Source organism: Ovis canadensis, chromosome 8 (genome assembly GCF_042477335.2).
Source record: "Ovis canadensis isolate MfBH-ARS-UI-01 breed Bighorn chromosome 8, ARS-UI_OviCan_v2, whole genome shotgun sequence".
Classification (NCBI taxonomy): Eukaryota; Metazoa; Chordata; class Mammalia; order Artiodactyla; family Bovidae; genus Ovis; species Ovis canadensis.
The window spans coordinates 54241819-54255020 of NC_091252.1; the positions used below are offsets into that span (position 1 = coordinate 54241819).

The window sequence follows — 13202 nt, forward strand, 5'->3', positions numbered from 1 at the left end:
GGACGACAGAGGATGAGATGGCTGGATGGCATCATTGACTCGATGGACATGGGTTTGGATGGACCCCGGGGATTGGTGATGAACAGGGAGGCCTGGCGTGCTGCAATTATGGGGTCACAGAGTCGGGCAGGACTGAGCAACTGAATTGAACTGAACTGAAATGAATATCTCTGAATATTGCATAGTTCATTCAGTTCAGTTCAGTTCAGCCGCTCAGTCATGTCTGACTCTTTGCAACCCCATAATTGCAGCACGCCAGGCCTCCCTGTCCATCACCAACTTCCAGAGTTCACTCAGACTCATGTCCATCGAGTCAGTGATGCAATCCAACCATCTCATCTTCTATCATCCCCTTCTCCTCCTGCCCCCAGTCCCTCCCAGCATCAGATTCTTTTCCAAAATAGTTCATTGTAACTACTTTAATGAGATAATGCTTACCTGAAACTGATATTATTAATAAATATAATTATATATTTAAAATAACAGTATTCCATTTTATACTCTGATCTAGTCAGGCTGAAAATTGCAAATGATATGATTTCCTTTAATGAATAAAAGATAACTGTTTATTTTAGTTAGCACAAGATGTTAATTTTAGATAAATTAAATTATTTTTTTCAAATATTCCATTTTTCAAATTAATGAGTTTTTACAATAGTAATATTCAGGAAGGGAAAAATTTCCCCAGAGAATAAAACCACCAATGTGTATTTATTTGTAGAATAGCATTTATTGTCCATTTATTTATACATCTGTGAGCTTATATTTTGCACCGTGGAATAATTTTCAGTGTAACTATTAAATGTTCACTTAAAAGGGAGATAGAGTATAGATAAAAGCATGACCCACAGAAATCCCTCTATAGTATCTTTGACTATTTTTTTCTTAACAGTTATTTGACACATCTTTAGCAGAAGAACATATTTATTTTCCTTTTGTTATTTTACCTTTGCCATCTTTATGCTATATATTGAGTCACTATAATTCATTGTCCCTAACACATAAAAACACACACACACAGACCCTTTTGTGTTTTTTCTATGCCAATTCAATAGTCAATTGGAAATATTTATCAATTTCAAATAAATACCACCTATTTTTCTATTACATGAATTGCTTAAAAATTATTTTTTTTCAAAGTACTTCTGTATAATCAAAGATAAAGCAACTGAGTTTCCTTGACTATTATTTTTATGTCAAATTAAGTTTTTATTATTATAAATGGCTGTAGTACATCTGAACACCCACTTAGAATACTAGCTTGGTGTGTTCTAAATGTGCTCTATTCATTTATCTTCCTTTTTAAATAAAATATGGTGATGATTACCTAACACAACTGAGAGTAACATAAATTTTCAATTGGCTTATTTGCTCTCCTTGTTGTTATGTAGTTGCTCAGTTGTGTCTGACTCTGCAGTCACCATATGCAGTGATTTTGGAGCCCCCCCAAAATAAAGTCTGTCACTGTTCCCATTTTCCTTGTCTATTTGCCATGAAGTGATGGGATCAGATACCATGATCTTCATTATTCTGAATGTTGAGTTTTAAGCCATCTTTTTCACTCTCCTCTTTTGCCTTCATCAAGAGGCTCTTTAGCTCCTCTTCAATTTCTGCCATGAGTGGTTTCATCTGCATGTCTGAGGTTAATGATATTTCTCACAGCAGTCTTGATTCCAGCTTGTGCTTCATCCAGCCCAAAATTTCACATGATGCACTCTGCATATAAGTTAAATAAACAGGTGGAAATATGCAGTATTGACACACTCCCTTCCCAATTTTGAACCTTCCTGTTGATCCATGTCTGATTCTGTTGCTTCTTGAACCTGCATACAGATTTCTTAGGGGCAGGTAAAATAGTCTGGTATTTCCATCTCTTTAACAGTTTTCCACAGTTTATTTTGATCCACACAGTCAAAGGTTTGAGCATAGTGAGTGGAACAAAAGTATATGTTTTTCTGGAATTCTCTTGCTTTTTCTATGATCCTGCTGATGTTGACAATTTGATCTCTACCTTTTTTTTTTCCTCTACCTTTTCTAAATCCAGCTTGTACATCTGGAAGTTCTTGATTCACATACTATTGAAGCCTAGCTTGGAGATTTTTGAACACTGCACTTGTAGATTACTGTTTAAAGGAGAACAATACTAAGATCACATTTTTTCTGTAATGCACTTCTAAACTCTAAATCCTATTAGTTCTCACAGACCCTTATCTTTGTGGAAAATAATTTACACTGAGAATGTTGGCAGTAACCCTAGTAGTAAAGGGAGTCTCTGCCATGGTTTATGCAGTACCTTTGACCTTGAAGAAATCTCAAGGATATTCCTAAGACTGAAATTTTGAAACTGAGAGCATTAAATACATTAGAGAATGGGAAAAAAAAATCTGACATAGTGAATTCATAGGGTTTTTCATGTTTTATAAACTAAATGAACTTGGTTGAGGAGAAAATAATACTGGCTTGATTTTAAGTGGTTAAAGCTTTTATTTCTCATTTACATATATCAAATATTTTGATGTATTCATTTTGTTTATTACAGAAAGTTGAGTGAGCCCCTGTTTACACTTTGGATATAGAATTCCCTGAGAAATTCTGCCCACCTTCCAGTTTCAAGTGTCCTGATGCCTGTCAGCTGTAGGCAGGAAGCAGGCATCTCCAGAATTTTAGCAAGTACAGGGTAATCGTACACACTTTGGTCAATGTAGTGTTAACTCATATGATGTGTGAAGATCTCTAGCAAGAGAATATTTACTAACTTCTACTGAGCCCCATTATTCTTTAAATTCATATGATTTAAGTTATTAAAATTTAAATGATGTGTAAATAATTGGACTGATGATCAGACAAAATCAAGGCTTGCTGAACAAACATATATGCTGGTGTTTGGAAATAGAGGTGGATTAAAACAGAAAGAGCACATAGCAAAATAGATAATATTCATTCCAGTCAGATGATATGACAAGATTTGATGGATAATGTATTTCAAGTCAAAGAGTTGTATAAAGCAATCTAAATCAGAGATACAGCATATGAGTGGATGAAGCCCTGAATAAACTATATAAACTGAATTTCTTTTGTTGAAATTCATCCAGTAAACTTCAGCTTTAAAGAGCCATGGGACTATAGAAACATGAATTTTTATCTCACTATAGAGTCAGGAAATTTTTTTTTTTTTTCATTCTATCATGGTTGAACATCCCTTTTTATGGTGAGGTTTTTGTACTTTACCTGGAACTTTTATTAAATAGTAAAGAGTTTTTGCCTCTGAGATAAAAGTATTGCCACCCACATTATTATTTTTTAAATAATTGCAAGTTTAAGAATTACTATGTATATGTAAAAGAAAACAAAAACCTAAGCAAGGTGATTATCCCATAAAAATGGTGATACTTCTGATACGCCAGATTATAAAATTCTTTAGGTTGATTCATGTTTATTAGTAGTAGAAACAAAGATAGTATTTTAAAAGAAAAGCATGTAGTATTTACCTATTCAAGATAAATTATAATTCATGAAAGTTTTTTAGATATGGTAAAAAGTCTTTTGTGGTGTGGTATTATCATTTTGAAACAATGCTGTTATTGCTTTGAGGGCCATTGTTTTTTCACTTGTATTTGCTTTGTCCACATATTTTCCAGAACAATGATAAGTTTGAAATCTCATCACAACAGTGTGTGGTTTAAAGTGTAACGTGTGAAGCACTTGTAGTGATAAATAATAATGCAGATTTTAGTACGTTTAACATTAGTTAGAGCTTTCTGTTTACACTGCCTAAGTTTTCAGAGTATTCAAAGGAAAAATAATAAAGATAGTCCTACCAGATGTCCTTATTACTCAAAAGTTATATTCTATATTTATTTTGCTGGTAGTGTGAAAGTCACTCTGTCGTGTCTGACTCTTTGTAACCCCATGGATTATACAGTCCATGGAATTCTCCAGGCCAGAATACTGGAGTGGGTAGCCTTTCCCTTCTCCAGGGGATCTTCCCAACCCAAGGATCGAACCTAGGTCTCCCAGATTTCAGGCAGTTTCTCTACCAGCTGAGACACAAGGGTGAGCTTAAAAAAAAGGTTTTTTAAAACATTTAAAGCTTTTTTTTAAAGCTTTTAAAAACGGTGTGCTTAAAAAAAGAAGAGGATTAGGCTATTAGCATAGTTTAGCCACTGATCTAGAGAAAGACATTCTAATTTTGTAGTGAGTCTCAGAGGCTTTACTAAACTGAGAATACTTAATTTAGTACTGATATAATTATAACAGAATACTCTCAGAAATTCACCAGATTCAATTGTTTCTTTTTTATATAAGAAAAAGAACAATTTAATATATATTTAAATGATGATACACAGATAATTATACAAAAAAAAAAACAAAAGGCTTTTTTAAATTGTGGCATATGAAAGCAGATAAAACCAAATCACATCTCAAAAGAACCTATTTGCTCCTTAAGGAAAAAAATATATAGGATATTTCAAGAAAATCTTTACCATCATGGGAAATGAAGCAGAAATCAAAGGGAAAAAATCCACTTTCTACATATTTTTCCCAGCTGATTTTTCTTTTCATTCTACCTATTTAATAACATCATACAAAATGTTTTTCCTATCAATTATTACTTAGTAGTCATAACTTTCATAAGTCAGTTTTACTTTGTTGAGCTTTCTTCAAACCTGTAGCTTTGAGGAACTGATAACTGATGTTGCCTCTGTGGTTGGAACGTGTTAAGAGACCCCTCACCTAGAGAATGAAATCCATATTACTTGATAGCCTTCCCAAAGATTCCCTTCTGCTGGTGTCTCTGAACTTCTGTTGCATTGTGCCTAGTGGATCTTAGGGAGAATCTAGGAACTCCATAATTTTACAGTTGGGAAGCATAGCATCCAGAGAATGACTTGAATAATGAATCACTTTTAATTACTGGAAAAGCATGAAGTAGACCTTAAGTATTTTGGAGGCAAGTCTAGCTCTTTATCAGTACAAAACCCTGACTCAAGAAAAAATGGTGAAAAAAATTGCTCTTTTATTCCTGGGCTTAAGATAAAGCAAAAGGAAGAAATCACACAAATAAACTCTTAATTATTTATTAGAAAGTCTATTCAGATTGAACTATCATTCTGAGTATTTCCTTTTAGAAGGTGATAATTTCCAAGAACTGTTAATTTTATGATTCATAATCAACAGCTCAGTAGAAACCCAGCTTACATAATTAAAGCTCATGTATAGAACAGGGCCTGTCTATGAATCATGTTACTGTGGCAATCATTATTTTAGTTTACACCAATATTATTTTGATATTTTTCTGACTTACTATAACTATTGGAACTACCATTAAAACATTTATTCTACTTCTAGGGTGTCTCACTCCCCTTTTCTAAAAATGATCTCTTTATCTGAAAATACCAATGCATTCCATAGAGTTGCTAAGAATTTGCAATGTGTTGGGGATATGAACACCTCCTTTGAGATTTTTTTATATGGAATTTCTTTATATAGATTGATAGCATTTTACTGAGAGCTGGTTATGTTACTTTTTCTTGGTTTTAACTGCATGGTAAAATACACTTTTGCAAAGCCTTAAAAATAGCAAAATGAAATACAATTACAAGTTTACCATGCTAGACAAAGAAGCAGACTATGTAGATGAATGCCATTTAGCATTAAGTGACTTTCCTTCCAGTGGTCATGTATGGATGTGAGAGGTGAACTATAGAGAAAGCTGAGCACCGAAGAACTGATGCTTTTGAACTGTGGTGTTGGAGAGACTCTTGAGAGTCCCTTGGACTGCAAGGAGATCCAACCAGTCCATCCTAAAGGAGATCAGTCCTAAGTATTCGTTGGAAGGACTGATGTTGAAGCTGAAACTCCAATACTTTGTCCATTTGATGCAAAGAGATGACTCATTGGAAAAGACCCTGATGCTGGGAAAGATTGAGGGCAGGAGGAGATGGGACGACAGAGGATGTGATGATTGGATGGCATCACCGACTCAATGGACATGGGTTTGGGTGGGCTCCAGGAGTTGGTGATGGACAGGGAGGCCTGGCCTGCTGCAGTTCATGAGATCACAAAGAGTCAGACACTACTGGGTGACCGAACTGAACTTAATGACACTAAGTTTCAGTGTACAGAGAGCTGGATGACAATTCAGACTTTTATGCTGCTGCTGCTAAGTCGCTTCAGTCCTGGCTGATTCTGTGCGATCCCATAAACGGCAGCCCACCAGGCTCCTCTGTCCCTGGGATTCTCCAGGCAAGAATACTGGAATGGGTTGCCATTTCCTTCTCTAATGCATGAAACTCCAATACTTTGGCCACCACATGCGAAAAGTTGACTCATTGGAAAAGACTCTGATGCTGGGAGGGATTGGGGGCAGGAGGAAAAGGGGACGACAGAGGATGAGATGGCTGGATGTCCTCACCGACTTGATGAACGTGAGTTTGTGTAAACTCTGGGAGATGGTGATGGACAGGAGGCCTGGCGTGCTGTGATCCATGGGGTCGCAAAGAGTCAGACACGACTGAGTGATTGAACTGAACTGAATGCATGAAAGTGAAAAGTGAAAGTGAAGGTGCTCAGTCGTGTCCAACTCTTTGAGACTCCATGAACTGCAGCCCACCAGGCTCCTCCATCCATGGGATTTTCCAGGCAAGAGTACTAGAGTGAGTTGCCATTCCCTTCTCCTCAGACTGTTATACAGATGCTTAACTCAATGGTATGCACTGTAATACTTAAGATGCCATCTGATTTCCACTGATCAGTATGCCACATCAATAAAGACATGATGCAGTTGATTGCAAGTCACAATTGGTTTCTTTTTCCTATTCTTCACTTTCTGACAATCTTAACTTCAACTCATTCATTATGGCAAATGCATTTCTAGTAATTCGGACCTTGACATTTCACATGAGTAGGGAAATGCTTAAGTTTTTAGGGTTAATTTGAACAGCTTAAATTCTTTGGATGTTTAATAATTTTTTAAAAGTAAGAAATAGTATTATTTTGTACCTCAAATTGTCTTTGAGTGTCCAACCAAAGAATAACTAGGAGTAACCTTTGCCTACATTGAAGTGGATGCAGTCTACATTGATTGCATCCTCCAAACCTATCTCCACATGGGTCTTGGAAACACTGTACAGCAGTACATATTTCCAAACAAAGTGGAAAGAACATCTGCTGAAGGGTGTATGTAATTTTCCAGTCAATTTGTTCTGTCAAAAAGATAAAGCATTTCATTCCTTTGAAGAAACCAGTAGCACTGGGTAGAGTGGGAGGTGGAGCTTAAAATTGTACAAACTGATAACAGTGTCTCTATATTTAAAATAATTTTTCTGTCACACAGGGGAATGCTAATTCTGCTTTAGTCTTTACTAAATTTCTCCTAATTCTACTATGAGTATTTCTGATACAGAAGTACATTTTTTTAAGAACATATATGATTTCCTGATACTTCAAAATTGCTTGGTAAAGCAATTTAAATATATTAACTGAGCTTATGCAAAATTGTTATTGTAGACAGTGTCCATTTTATTGATGAGACAACAAAAAATAATTACACTTTTGAGTTAACTTAAAAGTATTTATGTTAGTATAAATGTTTTCCAAAAAGAAAACAATTATTGGGAATTGCTAAAACAATTATTAGGGAAATTATTAATAAATACATAATTTTATTTTTATATCTTTAAGCCTTCACAGATAACATAAAATATTTTATAATTATCATAAAATAATAAGGAGGAGAAGTTGTGTTCACTGCCATAATGTTTATCTGTTCTTCTTAACAAGCTTCTTACTCTTATAGGGTAGAAGAGAGGGAAAGATGATAATGGATGGTTACTATTGGAATACATTTTCCCTCTTATTAACATAAAGACTTTATATAGAAGATTAAGAGAAGATAAGTGTACATCATGGACAACATTTACTAGAGTCATTCCCCTTGTGGAAATTAACATCTTATTAAGAGACGTCTAAAGAAGCATGGCATATTTTACGCTATATTGACCAGAATAGACTTAGAACTTATGAGTTATAGCTTTGCATTTCCTTAAAGTTTCATATTTATTTTAAAAATGTATAAGATACAGTTTTCCAATTATCTTGAAATTTGCTTTTTTTAAAAATTTGTTTTTAATTGGATGTAATTGCTTTACAGTATTGTGTTGACTTCTGCCATACTACAATGTGAATCAGCCATAACTATACATACGTCCCCTCCTATTGAATCCCCCTCCCACCCAGTCAGATGTTAATGCTGCTTGAGAAGTAATGGAATTTGAAGTGGCAATAAATATTAGAAAAATTAGAAATGTTTAATATTGTGACATTAGAATGTCACAACCTGTTTTAGGAAATATTTCCAGTTTTCAAGCATATCCACAATATTTATATTAACATCTCTAAGTTTCACTATTTCCTTTACTTGTATAAAACTCAGGGCTTTTAGTTATGCATTAACTAATTTCCTGCTTCAAAAATATGTTTTATCTTTGTCAAGAATGATAGAACAAGTACTTACTGAAATTGACTAGAATTGGGAAGAACTCAAATTTTTTACTGTGTAAGTCTTGCTCTATAATGACAGATATTATGTGCATTGAGATATGCCCTTCTTATGAAAATTAAGAATTCTATGAAAGGGAGCATATTTATCAGCCTGTGGAGTATTAATCAGATGAGATGAGTGGCAGGAAGGTGTGCCCTCTTGGGTGACTGATGCAAGCTGGGGTGGAACCCCTAATGCCCTTGCTAGTCATCTGGAAAAAATCACCAGTCAAACACTGGCCTTTGCTGTGACACATGAACAATATCACACATCAAAGGCAAGGAACTGTAGGTATTTTCAGTAAACTAGGAAAGTGAAGTTACAGGGAGAACAAAGCTATTTAATCCCTCCATCAAAATATTCAGGACACAGTATTATTCATCACTTTCATGCTCTTGTTCCTCTAATTTGTCAAATCCATTTTTTTAATGCAGTGTTTCACAAACTTTAGCCATATATCAGCTTCATGATTCATGTCACATTTAAGCATTCCATATAGTTGTAAGTCATATTTTTGCTTAAATAAATAATAAAATAAAATTTACATCATTATTATAGATGACATTTCAGTATCATTTTGCAGTAAGCAAATATTTTATATTTTTCTAATATCTTTATATATCATGAATTTTAGAATAGACTTGTTCAATATTTAGAATGTGAAGTAAACTCACAGGCCATACTTTGGAAATCTTTACACTTAGGCTCCAATAAGGCAGGAGGACATTTTGTTTTCCCTGATCAATATTAAAACATGTTTCCTCAAACCCATTAACCTTATAATCGTGAGTTACATTTACACTTATTTACAGGTACAATAATCCCATATGATAATGACAAGCATTAAAAGGAAGAGTTTCCCAACTGTATTTAAACTAGGTGTTCCCTACACCACACACACATACACACAAACCCACACTTATGTACGTACATATATATACACATACATATGTGTGTGTGGGGGCATGTTTAGTCGCTAAGTCAAGTTCAACTCTTGTCAACCCCATGGACCATAGCTCACCAGGCTCCTCTCTCCATGAAATTTCTCAGGCAAGAAAACTGGAGTGGATTTCCATTTCCTTCTCCAGGGATCTTCCAAACCCAAGATTCGAATCTGAGTCTCCTTCACTGGCAGGCAGATTCTTTACTGCTGAGCCACCAGGGGGCTTCCCCAACATACATACATTCCTAAACAGAAATGGCACAAATGTGAACCGGACATCGGAGCCTACTCTCCAGTCACTCTCGCTCCTCACCACTTGTCAAGACTCATTTGTAGCACCACATCTTTTCTTACTTTGAACCTCTCCACCTAAATCTTCCCATCTACAGTTGGAACTGTTCCTAGCTAAATTCAAGGCTCAATTTCAGATCTTTATTCAATTTATTTCTTCTTTTATTATCATAGAAAACCCCTTGCTAAAATATAAGGCAGTCTTCTTCCAGTGTTCCTTTTAGAATATGCAGTTTCAGTAGGGTCCAGTGTATGATACCCATTGCTGTATTTCCATCACATTCCTTAAGCAAGATCAGAATTCAGGAGAACGGGGAAGAAAAAGAGAAAGGGAGGAAACTGGAAAAAGCATTTAAATACGGGCCATAGAGGAGTAACATGAATGACTCTGCCTTAATATTAATAACATTTCTAATAATATTTAGCATTACAAAGTAGTTCATTTCATGAAGAGTGAAGAAAGAATTAGAAATAAGTAAGCACCCTAATTGGAGAAGGAAATGTCAACACATTCCAGTATTCTTGCTTGGGAAATCCCATGGACAGAAGAGGTGGCGGGCTACAGTCCATGGTGTCAAAAGAGTTGGACACACTTAGAAACTAAACAACAACAAAGCATACTAATAATCATTGCAAACATGTATTGAATTGTATGCTACTTATTATTAACAATTTTAACAACTAATTTCCATAAGAACACCATGAATTTGGTTCTATAGTTATATCCATTTTGGGCTTCCCAGGTGGTTCAATGGGTAAAGAATCTACCTGCAGTGTAGGAGACAAAGGAAACACAAGTTTGATCCCTGGATAGGGAAGATTCCCCTGGAGAAGGGCATGGCAACCCACTCCAGTATTCTTGCCTGAAGAATCCCATGGACAGAGGAGCCTGGTAGGCTACAGTCCGTAGGGTGGCAGAGTAGGACATGACTGCAGCAACTGAGCACACATCCATGCACCAGTAGTAAATTATCAAATTTAGAGGAAGAGGCTGTCCTTAGAGCCTGAGGCTTTGTTTTTTACATTGCATAATTCATTAGCCAGAAATAAATATATATTTTAATCCTTTATCTAAAAAAAAGTATATCTACATTAAGTTCTTAGAGAATTCAGACCATACTAAAATACTGTATGTTATATAAATTATTTTGCATATTATTTTAACATAGTCATTTTATTATAAACATTTTTATAATGAATTGAATGTTTATTTTATGGAACAAATAGCATTCTGTAAGGATTTGTAGCAGAATTCCCCAGATTCTCTGTTTATGGGGCTCTCTGTGTCTCAATATTTCTTTCACAGTACTTCTAACAAAAAATGTTTTATTTGTTAAGAAGTGGGATAAACAGCTTAATAAGTGTTGATAGAGCAATATCCTAATACCATTTGAAAAATAAATGCACATAAAATAGAGGAAAACAGTTAATTCCTAAATAGCTATCACTTCAATTCAGTTCAGTTCAGTAGCTTAGTCATGTCTGACTCTTTGCAACCTCATGAACTGCAGCACCCCAAGCCTCCCTGTCCATCACCAACTCCCGGAGTTCAACCAAACTCATGTGCATTGAGTAAGTGATGCCATCCAGCCATCTCATCCTCTGTCATCCCCTTCTCCTCCTGTCCCCAATCCCTACCAGAATCAAGGTCTTTTCCAAAGGGTCAACTCTTTGCATAAGGAGGACAAAGTATTGGAGTTTCAGCCTAAGCATCAGTCCTTCCAATGAACACCCAGGACTGGTCTCTTTTAGGATGGACTGGTTGGATCTCCTTGCTGTCCAAGGGACTCGCACAGTTCAAAAGCATCAATTCTTCGATGCTCAGCTTTCTTCACAATCCAACTCTAACATCCATCCATGACCACTGGAAAAACTATAGCCTTGATTAGACAGACCTTTGTTGACAAAGTGATGTCTCTGCTTTTTAATATACTATCTAGGTTGGTCATAACTTCCTTTAATTTCATGGCTGTAATCACCATCTGCAGTGATTTTGGAACCCCAAAAAATAAAGTCTGACACTGTTTCCACTGTTTCCCCATCTATTTACCATGAAATGATGGGACCAGATGCCATGATCTTCGTTTTCTGAATGTCGAGCTTTAAGCCAACTTTTCACTCTCCTCTTTCACTTTCATCAAGAGACTCTTTAGTTCTTCTGAATTTTCTGCCACAAGGGTGGTGTCATCTGCATATCTGAGGTTATTGATATTTCTCCCGGCAATCTTGATTCCAGCTTGTGTTTCTTCCAGTTCAACGTTTCCCATGGTGTACTCTGCATAGAAGTTAAATAAGCAGGGTGACAATATACAGCCTTGACATACTCCTTTTCCTACTTGGAACCAGTCTGTTTTTCCATGTCCAGTTCTAACATGTGCTTCCTGACCTGCATATGGTTTACTTGAGAGGCAGGTAGGTGGTCTGGTATTCCCATCTCTTTCATTTTCCACAGTTTATTGTGATCCACACAGTCAAAGGTTTTGGCATAGTCAATAAACCAGAAATAGATGTTTTTCTTGAACTCTCTTGCTTTGTTGATTATCCAGCAGATGGTGGCAATTTGATCTCTTGTTCCTCTGCCTTTTCTAAAACCAGCTTGAACATCTGGAAGTTCACGGTTCACATATTGCTGAGGCCTGGCTTGGATAATTTTGAGCATTACTGTACTAGTGTGTGAGATGAGTGCAATTGTGCAGTAGTTTGAGGATTCTTTGGCATTGCCTTTCTTTGGGATTGGAATGAAAACTGACCTTTTCCAGTCCTGTGGCCACTGCTGAGTTTTCCAAATTTGTTGGCATATTGAGTGGAGCACTTTCACAGCATCATCTTTCAGAATTTGAAATAGCTCAATTGGAATTCCATCATCTCCACTAACTTTGTTCTTAATGATGCTTTCTAAGGCCCACTTGACTTCACATTCCAGGATGTCTGGCTCTAGGTGAGTGATCACACCATCATGATTATCTGGATCATGAAGATCTTTTTTGTACAATTCTTCTATGTATTCTTGCCACCTCTTCTTAATATTTTCTGCTTCTATTAGGTCCATACTATTTCTGTCCTTTATCAATCCCATCTTTGCATGAAATATTCCCTTGGTATCTCTAATATTCTTGAGGAGATCTCTAGTCTTTCCCATTCTGTTGTTTTCCTCTATTCCTTTGCATTGATAGCTGAGGAAGGCTTTCTTATCTCTCCCTGCTATTCTTTGGAACTCTGCATTCCAGTGGGAATATCTTTCCTTTTCTCCTTTGTTTTTCACTTATCTTCTTTTCATAGCTATTTTTAAGGCCTTTGCAGACAGCCATTTTGCTTTTCTGCATTTCTTTTCCATGGGGATAGTCTTGATCCCTGTCTCCTCTACAATGTCACGAACCTCCATCCATAGTTCATTAGGCACTCTGTCTATCAGATCTAGGCCCTTAT

General features: G+C 35.9%; 1 long non-coding RNA gene across 1 annotated transcript in view; it reads right to left on the minus strand.

Annotated features, from left to right (window-relative positions):
- Positions 1–710: 710 nt before the first annotated feature.
- The window catches only part of LOC138445331 (uncharacterized), a 140018-nt gene continuing 127526 nt past the window's right edge, over positions 711–13202 (minus strand). The window contains exons 4-5 of the long non-coding RNA XR_011258814.1: positions 9564–9730; positions 711–1716 (exon numbers count right to left, since the gene is read on the minus strand). This is a non-coding gene — a long non-coding RNA (uncharacterized lncRNA). The remainder of the gene's footprint in view (positions 1717–9563; positions 9731–13202) is intronic.